The 14,813-nt window shown below is 45.4% G+C and overlaps 1 long non-coding RNA gene across 1 annotated transcript in view; it reads right to left on the bottom strand.

The window, feature by feature from the left end:
- The window catches only part of LOC141048322 (uncharacterized), a 37,811-nt gene extending 23,766 nt beyond the window's left edge, over positions 1-14,045 (bottom strand). The window contains exon 1 of the long non-coding RNA XR_012220027.1: positions 13,952-14,045. This is a non-coding gene — a long non-coding RNA (uncharacterized lncRNA). The remainder of the gene's footprint in view (positions 1-13,951) is intronic.
- Between the last annotated feature and the right edge of the window lie 768 nt (positions 14,046-14,813).

The raw sequence follows: 14,813 nt of genomic DNA, 5'->3' as shown, positions 1-14,813 counted from the left end.
AGTAAATTATACCCGCTAATGTATTTATCTAGGGAGGTAGTAAGTAAACTGATACCACCATATTTTATGCAGTTGATGCAATTTTTTTCACTGTCACGTTCATGAATCTTTTTTGCACATTGTGAGGAACACACTTCAAATTTTATTGCACTAGTTTTTGTAGTAATTGTCGGCGTACCCGTGGTACCCTTGGTGAAGAAATGGCTTCATTTGTTCCCAGACAGTTTTACCCAGGATGCTAATTGTCTGGGAGCTTATTTGGCGGCCCTTACATTTGTATATTAGAAAGGAAGGTGCATATGTTCCCTGTTGTGCTCTTCCACATTTTGTACAATTTTACACTGTATTTAATGTGCTTGGAGGGGATAAATTGGTGGAACTACAGACGGACCTTGAAACTCATAAGGGACTCATCAACTGCAACATTTTACTCATTTTACTCTGGCATATAGGAATTTAGAAATAAATCTTTTATCAGTTACATTAGGTGTCTCAATTTGTTAAGGTGAACGTAGTTGAGGTCATTTCTCGGGGGGGATCTTGAGAATTGTTATTAGAATGAAAGAATCTCATTAGGGCTTCATAACGGGCTTGGGAGAAGACAGCTGCTAATACAGGGGAACTGTGGACAGATTCTGTTGCCTAGTAAAAACGGAGAGTGGATTTTTCTTACTAAACCCATGTTGAGGGTAATGACCAAAAAAAATGAATGAAAGGATATGGGTTTTTGGGAGCTATATTGTCATATAAAGTGGTTTGGTGGGCAACTAATTGTTGGACTGGGGTAACAAAATTTTGGAAAAATTCAAAGGGGGTAAAATTAGCTACATCTAATTTTATTCAAAGGTTGTTGAAAAGGGGTGAATTTCATGGGAAAATACATTGTCGGAATACCACAATGAAGGGGGACTTCAGAACTTGGTCTCTAATGTTTCAGCAGTGATGACTGACTCCACTACCATTGGGCTGTGGGATCCCAGGGAGTAAGAGGAGTTGTCAGGGACTGAAAACTTTTCTGCTTCAGAAATATATTCGATTTCACTGCCAGAACTGCTGGAGCAAAGCAGGGTGTAAACAAGCTTTGCGGTGAGCACTTTGTGGGCCATTATTTTATTTTATATGAATGCCTCACAAAAAAACTAGTAACACTCTCACTAGTAAACCTAACAGTAGTAATTTTTTCATTTTGTTTTACTTTTGAATGAATCCTAACTAAAGCTTAATCCTAAAGTCTAACCCTATCCCTAAAGCCCAACCATAACCCCAACCTTACACCCTTACCCTAGTTAAAGGAAATGAAATAAAGAAGGAAAGAAAGACGGAAAGAAAGAAAGAAAGAAAGAAAGAAAGAAAGAAAGAAAGAAAGAAAGAAAGAAAGAGAAAAATAATAATAGAAATATTATGACTAGGGAGATGACAAATATTGGGCTTTTGATTGCCCGAGGCTGAGGGACACTATTATCTTATTTCTCAGCGCCTTTAAAAAGCGATGCTAAAGAATAAAGCCCTTTCACTGCCACCATTAACCCCTTACCAACATCTGTCATATTATTACGCTGATCTCGGCATCCCTGCCTTTGATGTGGGCTCCAGCAGTGAGCCCACATCTTTCCCGTTTTGAACAGCTGACTTGTGCCCGCAATAGCCGCCGGTGGAATCGCGATCCACTCGTGGCTATTAACTAGTTAAATGCAGCTGTCAAACGCTAACAGCGGCATTTAAATGGAATTTCCGGCCATCGGGCCGGAAATACGCACACCTGTGACCTGCGTCACGCGATCGCGGGTCACCAGTGTGTCAGCCTGACAACCCGAGGTCTCCTGAAGACCTCTATGGTTATCAGAGCCGGATTGCTGTGAGCGCCAGCCAGTGGTCGGCGCTCATAGCAAGTCAGTAATTCAGCTACATAGAGGCGATCTGCTCATCGCCTCTATGTAGCTGAACCGATCAAGTTGTGCCAGCTTCTAGCCTCCTATGGAGACTATTGAAGCATGGCAAAAGTAAAAAAAAATGTGTTTAAAAATATAAAAAAATCAAAAAAGTATATAAGTTCAAATCACAATCTTTCACCCCATTCAAAGTAAAACAATAAAAATAAAATCAAACATACACATATTTGGTATCGCCGCATTCAGAATCGCCCGATCTATCAATAAAAAAAGGATTAACCTGATCTCTAAATGGCATAGCAAGAAAAAATTCAAAACACCAGAATTACGATTTTTTTTTTGGTCGCCACGACATTGGATTAAAAAGCAATAACGGGCGATCAAAAGATCGTATCTGCACCAAAATGGTATCAATAAAAACATAATCTCAGTCTCACAAAATATGTGCTCACCCAACCCGAGATCACGAAAAATGAAGATGCTACGGGTATCGGAAAATGGCGCTTTTTTTAGTGAAGTTTGGAATTTTTTTCACCACTTAGATAAAAAAGAACCTAAACATGTTTGGTGTCTATGAACTCGTAATGACCTGGAGACTCATAATGGCAGGTCAGTTTTAGCATTTAGTGAACCTAGCAAAGAAGCCAAACAAAAAACAAGTGTGGGATTGCACTGTTTTGGAATTTCACCACACTTGGAATTTTTTTCCCATTTTCTAGTACACGACATGGTAAAACCAATGGTGTCGTTCAAAAGTACAACTCGTCCCGCAAACAAATAAGCCCTCACACGGCCATATTGACAGAAAAAGAAAAAAGTTATGGCTCTGGGAAGGAGGGGAGCGAAAAACAAAAACACACAACTGAAAAAAGCTCCTGGGGTTAAGGTGTTAAAAGGTGTATCGGTGATCATTAAGGGGGTTAAACTTTTTCCTTAGGGCCCCGTCACACATAGCGACTCACCAGCGATCAAGACAATGATATGAACTTGTCAGGATCGCTGGTGTGTTGCTACATGATCGCTGGTGAGCTGCCAAACAGGCAGCTTCACCAGCGATCAGCACCAGCGACGACGAGCGGGCGCGTCGCTGTGTACCTTAGTTACCAGCGCGCTGATGCAGGGAGCGGTGCTTAGAAACCCGCTGTTTACCTTGGTTACCAGCTCCTGCTCGCTGGTCATTGCTCTCCCGCCTGCCACACGCAATGTGTGCTGGCCAGCAGGAGACCAACGACCCAAAAAAAAGGTCCAGAGCTTTCAAGAACGATCAGCGATACCCGGCAGGGGGGCCGGTCGCTGATACCTGTCACACACAGCGACTTTAACTGTTATTAGTCTGATTACTGGTCTAATGAATTGCAAACATTAGACTTGTAGACTTGCAAGTGTTATACTAACAAAATGCCTTTTAGATCCTGCTGTTGGCAAGATCTAACAGGCCACCATAACTGGCAGATCAGTAGGTCATTATTTCACCGCCTGCTGTCATGGCATCCATCAGCCGTCATGATTGTATCATGGATACCCAAAAAAAGGAAAAGGCGCATACCAATGGAATGAATACAATAAATTTTATTGAGCTAATATAGCATATACAAAGAGAAGAAACAAACAGGTGTGACCACCACCCTGTAGATATACACAAATATGTATGTGTGGGCAGAAATGAAGAAAAACATGTATTCAATAAAGATGTTAAATGTAACCCATAATTTAACAGTAAGCAATGTTAGCGTAAGTTCGCAAATAGCGGTTGTAGATCTCAAAATTTGAGAGAAAGATTAGCCAAAAAATAATAATATAAAGCTGCAAGTAATATGTGCAATGTTGCAACTGTAACCTCTCTCAAATTGAGATGAAACAACCACCATATGGGTTACAAAATTTAAATAAAGTGCCACGTGCAAACAAAGTTGCACCCATCCATATAATTGCACAAATGCCCATGTGTGGGATGAAAAACCCCCATGACCGCATGTTTGGCCGCTAGTATAGAAAACCCATAATCCAAATCTGTAAGTGGCAAAATGCCATGTGTATACCTGGGGTGGAGAAGTGCCCCGACGCGCGTTTCGCGTCAGCTTCCTCGGGGGGCAATCCATTTTTCATCCCACACATGGGCATTTGTGCAATTATATGGATGGGTGCAACTTTGTTTGATAATTATTGCCTTATATATATGTGCAACCATTCCTCCAGGGTCACTTTGAGTACATGTATGTACTTTGGATGGCTATCATGTAAATAACCCTTGCTGCTATAATTTTTGCTGCTATTTTGAATGAAGATAATCGGGTATCATGCATTTTGTTTGCACGTGGCACTTTATTTAAATTTTGTAACCCATATGGTGGTTGTTTCATCTCAATTTGAGAGAGGTTACAGTTGCAACATTGCACATATTACTTGCAGCTTTATATTATTATTTTTTGGCTAATCTTTTCTCTCAAATTTTGAGATCTACAACCGCTATTTGCGAACTTACGCTAACATTGCTTACTGTTAAATTATGGGTTACATTTAACATCTTTATTGAATACATGTTTTTCTTCATTTCTGCCCACACATACATATTTGTGTATATCTACAGGGTGGTGGTCACACCTGTTTGTTTCTTCTCTTTGTATATGCTATATTAGCTCAATAAAATTTATTGTATTCATTCCATTGGTATGCGCCTTTTCCTTTTTTTGGGTATTTATGTCATTTAAGAAGGGCGAAAATTAGCGACCGGTTTTTTGGACTTATTGATTGTATCATGGGTGTACTGACTGGGTGACAGGGTGAGCCCCCTCCCTCTTTCAACCCCGCTATTGATATGTCATTTAGAGGGTTAATCAGCAGTGTGGGAACCAGCCTTGGCTATTACAGCTGGAGCTCAGCTTTAACTTAAGCCTCCTGGCGGTGATTGTGCGTGCATAGCTCCTGTGCACGCACATAATCGCCAAGATGCACCAGTAGGCCATTTATGGGAGTGCATTTTAAAAAAGTACATTCAATATTGGGATTGGGGTTAAAGTGACCATTTCATACATGTTTTACAAATAAATATGACATGAAGAGAATTTAAGTTTCAGTATTTTTCTTTTGTCAACTGCAGATGTAACAAGGTGGTAGTTGTGGGCGAGTCCACTAGGTCACATTCAGTGAGCACCCCGGCCCCTTGTACATGAAAAGGCAGATAAAGTCCCAGCCCTTTAGTACGGTAAATTACCTCCAGCACGCCGTCGTTCTCCACACAGGAATGACGTCCTCCAGATGTACCACACTGCACACTTCAGCTCCAACAGTAGAAAACTTTAATGAAGGTGAAATTGAGGAGTTATTACTTGCTGTACTTTCCCTATCAAGTTATGTCACAGCATCAGTTCCCATCTGGTTTCTGGGAAATGACAGTCCATCGGTGGGCCTTTCCATAGTCCTGGTGCCCATTTTCACTGCCCAGCAGTCCTTGGCATTAAGTAATTAACCAGGAATATCCTCCACTTCCAACAAGGGAGCTCCTACTATCTCGAGCAAGCCTGCCCAGGAACTGCTCCAGAAGCCGAAACCTCCTTCCTCTTTCAGGCTGCTAACCCAGCCCCCTTTTGTTAACCTGTTCAAACCCTAATCTAACATATGCAGTACAGGGTTTACATTACAATATCAGACACACAGACACAGCACATTGATAAAACAATAATACACAATATGAATACATTAATTTATAACCAAGTAGTCAGGGCACTGCATGGGGAAAGCATGCCCGGCATATACGAGGAAAAGCAGAAAAGAGCATTTCAGGAAAAGCAGAAAAGAGATGTATGCAATATGAGCATGCATCATGCTAATAAACAATTGGTCCAGTATATTCAGTTCTTTTGATCCTTTTTGGAATTAGATTTTTAAACCTTCAAAAGTAATGTATCAACAGAAAGCCACCAATATTTACAATATATCAGGTTTTTGTGTCATTTAATTCATATTATGCTCTTTATTAAAAACAAAATTAGTTAAAAAGGATAACTGTTATGAACAGGTCACCGAGGAGGATGGCAGGAATAGGCTAGGCTACCAGGAAACCAGAAAGGTTGGTCACTTAGCGAATTGCAGACCCCTAATTCTAACAACACAACTAAAAGTAGTTGTGAAGTGTACCTACGATGCCCTAGATGTCTCGACACAGCCGGAGAACTAACTAGGCCTAAAGCAAGAAAGGTGAAATCTAAACTGCCCCGGAGTAGAACCCCAAAGAAATAGATAGCCCCCAAACACATATTGTCGGTGAGATCAGATGAGGGACAAACACAGGCAGAAAATAAACTGAGCAAATGATGGGGCCCAAACTGTCTAGATAGGATAGGAAAGGAAAGACACTGTCTGCAATCACGCAAAAACCCTAAAAAATTCAACACGTCTGATGTACAAAAAACACTGAGGTCTCACAACCTCTTCCCTACTATATAAGCATTGTGGTGTAAACTGGCAGCAAAGCAAAAGAGACTAATATAACAGGGGACAGAACAAACTGACACAAGCTGTAACATATGGAGCAGGGTCCAGCACAGCTCCAGCAGGGAGCACGCTGAACCCGCACAGCAAAGCAGAAAGAAGAAAAACTAGATCAAAAGCAAAGGATTTGCAAATGAACAACTTAGCTGAAAAATGCAGGATGAGGCAGGAGACAGCAGACCTCAAGTTGCACAGGAAGAACTAATCACCAGCAACAATTGAGGGAAGCCTGCTCACTTAAATGCTCCCAATCAGTAACCCCAGATTTCCAATCATCATCGCCAGGTGGCAGACCTCTGTCAATCCGGCCAGCTCCACTACCCACAGTAACCACCAGAGGGAGCCCCGACTCAGAAGTAAGAGAATTCACAACAGATAACTATGCTATGGTCTTAAATGTAATTTCTTATGCATTAAAAAGGAGCACCCTCCTGATGCTTCTTTCAACTGAAGCTGAAAAAGCGTTTGATAGAAGATGGTGCTTCATGGTGTTACGTTAGTCACTACCCACAGACAAGACTGAGTAATCAAAAAGGTCCAAGGTCAAAAGCCAGGAGAGTACATCATAAACAGAGGGGTGATAGAAAAGAATAGTCAGTTCACGGTCCAGGTGTCAAAATCCAGGATGATACAGTACATCATAGACAGAATAGTCAGGTCATGGCCCAGTCAAAGTACCGGGTCAAGTAAAAGTTTGAGGCAAATAAATAGTCAGAGCATGGTCCTAGGTCAGGCAGCAGTAGATATGAGCACTGAGCACAGTGAAACTAGGAAAACATACACCAGTGAGCAAGAAGCTAAAATTGACACTAGTCTGAGAGAACTTGCTACATAGCCAGGTAATTATCCACCTGGGTGAAGCTCAGGCAACACCCTAACTCTGATTGGACAGCTCAAGACACTGACAACTCAGCGGGTCCATCATTAGATTTGGCTGCTGAGCTGTCCATCAAATACTGAAAGCTCATCACACCAATGCTCTAGAGTGGACAGCAGTAATTCACTGCATTTAGACACTAAAAGGTGGAATCGTGACAGTATCCCCTCTAGTGGGGTTCACCGACCCTGCCGTTTTTCAAGGAAACCTATGATGAAAGGCCCTGACCAGATGATCAGCCTTTATCGCTCAAGCTGGAAAGCAGGATCTCTTTTCTGGTCCATAACCATTCCAATGGATAAGATACTGAAGAGAATTATGAACTTTCCGAGAATCAACAATTTTTTGTACCTCGTACTCTAAATCATCAATGACAAAAACCAGAGGAGGCGAGTAATGAGGGAGACAAAACCGAAGGGATAAACTGTTTTAATAGTGATCTATGGAATGCATTCGGGATGTGAAAAGATGAAGGGAGGATAATCTAAAAGCCACCAGATTAACTACATTTTAAATTTTATATGTACCAATAACTTTAGAACCCAACTTCGCTGATGGCACTTTCAATTTAATATTTGTGGATGACACTCAAATTTTATCACCTGCTTTGAAGATGGGACACGCCGAACGTTTCCTATCAGCCTTCCATTTCTGTCGAAGCTGAACCTCCCTCTAGACATCCCCAAGTTTCTGTATGGCAACCTATACTCCAGGACACCCAAAACTCATCCTAGAGAATTCACCAAAATAGGGATGAAAACTATAAATACGAAAAAAAAAGGCAAGGCTGCTGTAGACTGGTGACCCAACTGTTAAAGGGGAACTCAGCAAAAGATAAGAATGAAGACCAATTCTCCTGCTGAGCCGTGACGAAACCCCTAAGAATTTGTTCCAACGATTGATTTGTTCTTTCTGTCTGACCGTTGGTTTCAGGGTGGTAGGCAGAGGAAAATGACAAATCTATCCCCAATTTCTTACAAAATGGTCTTTTTGCTTAAACACAATGAATGGTTTCTAGAGATTGGGCTAGATTGAAACTGGAGCGGACATGAAGCACTCTTTTAATTTATTAAAGACCCCAATAGCATCCGGCAAAAAAACCTTAAGATCTGCCCCCTTACGTGTGAGATCAGTGAGAAGTTTAAGGATATGAGAGAAACCCCTAATAATTCTAAAGCAGTGGTGTACTGAGCTGTCAGTATTTGATGGGCCTCTCTGACCTTTCCCGGCTCCTGCGCACGGCAGTACTTTGCTCTGCCCTCAACAGGGCAGATAAGTACGCCTGCGCAGGAGCACAATGCTGTGGAGCCATGACGCAAGCAGGAGGGCAGCATTGCAAGAAGATGGGAGGCACTGGACCCGGACCTACAACACCCATCAGACCGGACTGCCCCTCGCGTGAGTATAAGAAAAGTTATTTTTCTTATCTTTCAGGTCGGATCGGGGGCTTATCTTATGTTTGCTTTACAGGGAAACCACAATGTAAGTGCTCAGCATAGAGCACAGGATAAATGTGATCCAAAATGTTATGTAAAATGTTCCCAACAAAAGCTTCAACTCAATCCACAGAAAAGTCTCCACTCAGGTCCGTCACCTGTAAGCAGAAATATAGGGGGCTTCCACGCTAAAAACGCTATGGCTCCTCACCCCCCAAAAGAAATCCAACAACTTCTGTACTCCGAAACCCTAATGCCATCCTCCTTTCTGATCCCAATGGTGAGACTAAACCATATTTAGGATGAACATGTTTGGCTGGGGTATAATTTCCAAAATGGGGTCACTTGAGGGGGGTATTTTGCTCTTCTAGCACTAGGTGTTCTGTATATGGAGTCCACAAACTATTCAAGGAAAATCTGTACTCCAAGAGACAAATTGCGCTCCGTCCCTCCTGAGTCTTGCAGTGTGGCTAAACAATACTGTACAACAGGGTCAGACTGGGGTGCCTAGGGCCCACCAGTGGAATTGACTCTAGGGGCCCACCCTATGGCTACCATAAATGGTTTTATTATTTGTTCATTTTTTGGCCTGTCACTAAAACGTGTGCCTTTTAGCAAACTATACAGAGTGCAAAAGAGAACTGTATAGTGCACTGCATTATATCAAAGTGTTTCTTGTTAAGAAACTTATTATATTTGATAACGGAATCTGTTATTTACAATCAGTAGTAGTTTTTGCACACATGGACATTACTTGTCCTAGGTAGACCACCTAGCCCCTCAACCAATTTACAGGGAACCTGTCAGATCCCCAGTACCCTCAGAACCACCAAAGTCCATTTATCATTAGTAAATTAGGGCTTTGACCAGTCTATCTGTACTCCCAATCATGAGCAGTGCACCTCTCTCAAGCACCGTACACCCAACGTCAGAGGATCAATGCAGTGAAGCCGTGCATGCGCGAGGTAAGTATAGCGCTAGCGATGACACCAGCGCTTGTAAGTCATGTTCTGAACCCACAGGAGCGTGATTTGCCGATTAGTCTGGGGACACTAACGCCTCCATAACATGTCAAAGCCCTCATTTACATATCATCAATGGGACTTTAGAAATACTTTTCTACAGATCTGTTTATGTGTGTAATACAATATAGGGACTGTTAGACAGGGAATTTACATAAGCAGACTCAACTGCTAGTGGATCTGGGGGACGGGGGACCTGGCAGGTTCCATTTAAACAATATTCAAAGTAAAGCAAAATGCTATCCAGCAACTTCAGATGGAAACGTTTACTACAATGAATCCACCCCTGCTGCTATCTCTCCACCCATAGAGGGTCTTTCACAACTGACTTGGGAAATACCCTACAAGAGTCAGTATGTGGATGTGTAAGGCAGATTCACTCCAATAAACTTTTCCATCTGAAGATTCTGGTGAACATTTGTGTCATTTTAATTGTCTTTAAGGCGAGACCACCAGGATCAGGCACTGAGCAAGCAAAACGGCCAAACCTTAGCATGGTGTGATTTCCAGCCACCTGTTTTGCTGGCTCGTGACTGGCCTCCCATTATAGTCAATAGGAGCATCTGGCTGTGTCAGGAAAGTGCTGGATCCTGTGAATTCCATCCGGCTTTTCCTAGACAGAAGAACCTGCTGGATTTCACAACACAAGTGTGAAAGTAGCCTTACAGTGTGAATGACTTTTGATGCTGTGGGTTCTGATGCAACACCTTTCCCAGCATCTTCACTGCAGTAACAAAACTACAACTCCCAACAGGCCCTGAATGTTTGAATCTGATAGGACATGCTGGGAGTTGTAGTTTTCAGGATGGAAGGTTAGCAATTAAATCTCTCAGTATGGCAGTAGTCTGGCTTTCCTGAAGCATGTCCCTCTCTCCTCAGCCAAGATCACACGCAGTGAAAGGCTTCCGCCATGCTCTGCAGACTGGAGGTGGGTCCTCACTGTCTGCCACGTGCGCGAGAAGCAGGGAGCGGAGAAAGTACATATCTGGAGGCCAGGGCCAAAGTCACCAGCACAGGATGTCCAGCAGGCCCTCGTACAGGGCCAGACTGGGACATAAAAACAGCCCTGCCATACAAACCCCACCAGCCCACATATTATAACACTCCCCACCCCAATCAGTGGATTTTGCTATACTTTATTGTGCCTCTCACCACTCTCCTAAAGTAGTTATTTGAAGAGTCACATGTGAATGGCGCCGCGTATGATCGACCACAGAGCTCTTTTTCTCAGGATCGTGGTGGTCCCAGTGGTCAGATCCCCAGCGATGGGAGAGGGGATTATTTTTATTTGCCCTTAGGAACATAGAAAAAAATATAAACAACTAATTTGCCCACAACTCACGTTGCACCAGAAGATCACATTACAAACCGACTTCAATGCACCAGAACGCAAGTAAATGTGATCGCTGGTTGCTGGTGCAAATAATCAAAATGATTTGTGTTTTTTCCACTTGTGTGCCGTGGTCCAGAAAACTTGCCAGATGAAATGCAGCCACATTCCCTGACTTTGTAGTGCATTGTAGCTGCAGCATAATGTGATTATTGGCCGCACGCTGAATTATGGCCAAAGTTGATAAGTTGCCCCAGCAAAATATTACCTCTATGGAGAATAAGCGCTGCAATGCAATTTATATACAGCATCTTACTAAGGCCTCGCTCACACGGGAAATCAGAAAGAGAAATTGACATGCAGCAGTCTAGAGAGACGTGCCGCAAGTCCATCTCCGCAGGGAAGCTGCTGGTGTTGGTGCACGCAGAGAGGGCATAAGATTTCTTGCAATCCCATCCACTATGCTCTAACATCTGGACGCTGTGGGTTGGACGCTGCACAAGTAAGCAGCATCCAACCCACAGCGTTTACTGACCGTGTGCACATACCCTTAGACATTGTAGTATATGGCACAAGATTATTGTACAGAGGTCAGGAACAGAAACTGAGAGCAAAGGGCTTTTGTGCAAGAATTGTGTACGTGTCCAAACCTCTAAATAACAAGTCATAAGAACAAGTTGTATACACATAATTAATTACCATACACGCATGATTCACACATACACAAGCACCATACACACGATTCACAAGTCACACAAGCACCATGCATGCTCGACCCACCAGCACCATGCACGCTCGTCGCACCAGCACCATGCACGCTTGTCGCACAAGCACCAGGCATGCTCATCGACAACCAGCACCATGCACGCTCATCGCACCAGCACCATACACGCTCGTCGCACCAGCACCAGACACGCTCGTTGCACCAGCACCAGGCAAGCTCGTACCACAAGCACCAGGCATGCTCGTTGCACCAGTACCATGCACGCTCTTCCCACAAGCACCACGCACACTCGTCGCATCAGGCACGCCCGTCGCACCAGCACCATGCACGCTCATCGCACCAGCACTATGCACGCTCGTCCCACAAGCACCAGGCATGCCCCTCCCACAAGCACCAGGCGCGCACATCCCACAAGCACCAGGCACGCTTGTCGCACCTGCACCAGACATGCTCGTCACACAAGCACCATGCACGCTCGTCACACCAGCACCATGAACGCTCATGGCACTAGCACCAGGCACACTCGTCCCACAAGCACCATGCATGCTCATCGCACCAGCACCATGCACGCTCGTCACACCAGCACCATGCACGCTCATCACACCAGCACCATGCATGCTCGTCACACCAGCACCATGCACGCTCATCACACCAGCACCATGAACGCTCATGGCACTAGCACCAGGCACACTCGTCCCACAAGCACCATGCATGCTCATCGCACCAGCACCATGCACGCTCGTCACACCAGCACCATGCACGCTCATCACACCAGCACATGCATGCTCGTCACACCAGCACCATGCACGCTCTTCGCACCAGCACCAGGCACACTCGTCGCACAAGCACCATGCACGCTCATCACACCAGAACCTTGCACACTCGACGCACCAGCACCAGGCACGCTCGTCGCACCAGGCACACTTGTCGCACAAGCACCAGGCATGCTCGTCCCACAAGCACCAGGCATGCTCGTCCCACAAGCACCAGGCACGCTCATCCCACAAGCACCAGGCACGCTCTTTGCACAAGCACGATCGTCCCACAAGCAACATGCACATTCGTCGCATCAGGCACGCTCGTCGCACCAGCACCAGGCACGCTTGTCGCACAAGCACCAGGCATGCTCGTCCCACAAGCACCAGGCACGCTCGTCCCACAAGCACCAGGCACGCTCGTCCCACAAGCACCAGGCACGCTCGTCCCACAGGCACCAGGCACGCTCTTCGCACAAGCACCGGGCATGCTCGTTGCACCAGTACCATGCACGCTCGTCCCACAAGCACCACGCACACTCGTCGCATCAGGCACGATCGTCACACCAGCACCATGCACGCTCATCGCACCAGCACTATGCACGCTCGTCCCACAAGCACCAGGAATGCTCCTCCCACAAGCACCAGGCACGCACATCCCACAAGCATCAGGCACACTTGTCGCACCTGCACCAGACACACTCATCACACCAGGCACACTCGTCACACCAGCACCAGGCACGCTTGTCCCACAAGCACCAGGCACGCTCATCCCACAAGCATCAGGCACGCTCATCGCACAAGCACCATGCACGCTCGTCGCACCAGCACCATGCACGCTCGTCACACCAGCACCATGCACGCTCGTCACACCAGCACCATGAACGCTCATGGCACCAGCACCAGGCACACTCGTCCCACAAGCACCAGGCATGCTTGTTGCACAAGCACCATGCATGTTCGTCGCACCAGCACCATGCACGCTCGTCACACCAGCACCTTGCACACTCGACGCACCAGCACCATGCACGCTCGTCACACCAGCACCATGCACGCTCGTCACACAAGCACCATGCACACTCATCACACCAGCACCTTGCACACTCGACGCACCAGCACCAGGCACGCTCGTCGCACCAGCACCAGGCACGCTCGTCACACAAGCACCATGCACACTCATCACACCAGCACCTTGCACACTCGACGCACCAGCACCAGGCACGCTCGTCGCACTAGCACCAGGCATGCTCATCGCACCAGCACCAGGCACGCTCGTCACACCAGCACCAGGCATGCTCGTCCCACAAGCACCATGCACGCTTGTCCAGCAGCTCACATGGAACGAGTGCAGTGTACACTAATATACAGTACAGAATATATACTGCACAAACATATTCTAAACATGACAGTAAAGTCACATTATTACTTACCTCATGGATCCTGTCTCCATTCCACCAAGATGCATCCTGCACTAGAGTAGTGGGCCCTAAGTGGTAAGCCACGCCCACAGCACTGCTAAGCCCCGCCCCAGGTCAACAAATTTAAAGAAGTTATAGCACTCACTGCTTCTTAAACTTTATGCCACAGGCGGGTCATTGTGTGCAGCTGCTCTGCACCTGGAGACTCGTCGATGCTCACAGACACAGAGCAGTCGGCAGAGCCTCCAGTATTGATCAGGCGGCACACCGAATGAGAAGAGGAGCCGGAGAGTGAAGCAGCCGTAGCTCCGCCCTCACAGGGAGTCCTGGTGCACGAGAGAAGGACGCTGTGAATGCAGGAGCTGTCAGGGAATGATGAAGATTTCTCTCTCTCCCAGCAAGGGCCCACCGGGGTTTCACGGGTACCCCGCCAGACCTGACCGACCCTGCTGTACAACCACATATGGGGTATTTCCAGAAGAAATTGTCTGCCAAATTTTGGTGCCATTTTTACCCATTTCCCCTTGTGAAATTGTGATATCTGGGGAAAAATTTTGATGATAAAAATCTAATTCTTTTTTTCTTCACTGCCCAATGGTATAAAATTCTGTGACACACCAGTGCTGTCAATATGATCACTGCCCCCTTAGATGAATTAATTGAGGTGTAGTTTGCAAAATGGGGTCACTTATGGGGGGGTTCTGCTGTTCTGCCGCCACAGGTGCTCTTCTGGTGAGTCATGGCACCCACAAACCATAACAGTAAAACTGCACTATAATATGGTGCTCCTTCCCTTCTGAGCTTTGTACTGTGCCTTAAAAGTACTAACACTTATAAAAATTAAAAATTTGGGACTAAAACAACATTTTACCAG

This window comes from Dendrobates tinctorius, unplaced genomic scaffold (genome assembly GCF_039654945.1).
Source record: "Dendrobates tinctorius isolate UK_male_01 unplaced genomic scaffold, ASM3965494v1 ptg000134l, whole genome shotgun sequence".
Taxonomy (NCBI): Eukaryota; Metazoa; Chordata; class Amphibia; order Anura; family Dendrobatidae; genus Dendrobates; species Dendrobates tinctorius.
This window is presented reverse-complemented; position numbering and strand designations above follow the sequence as displayed.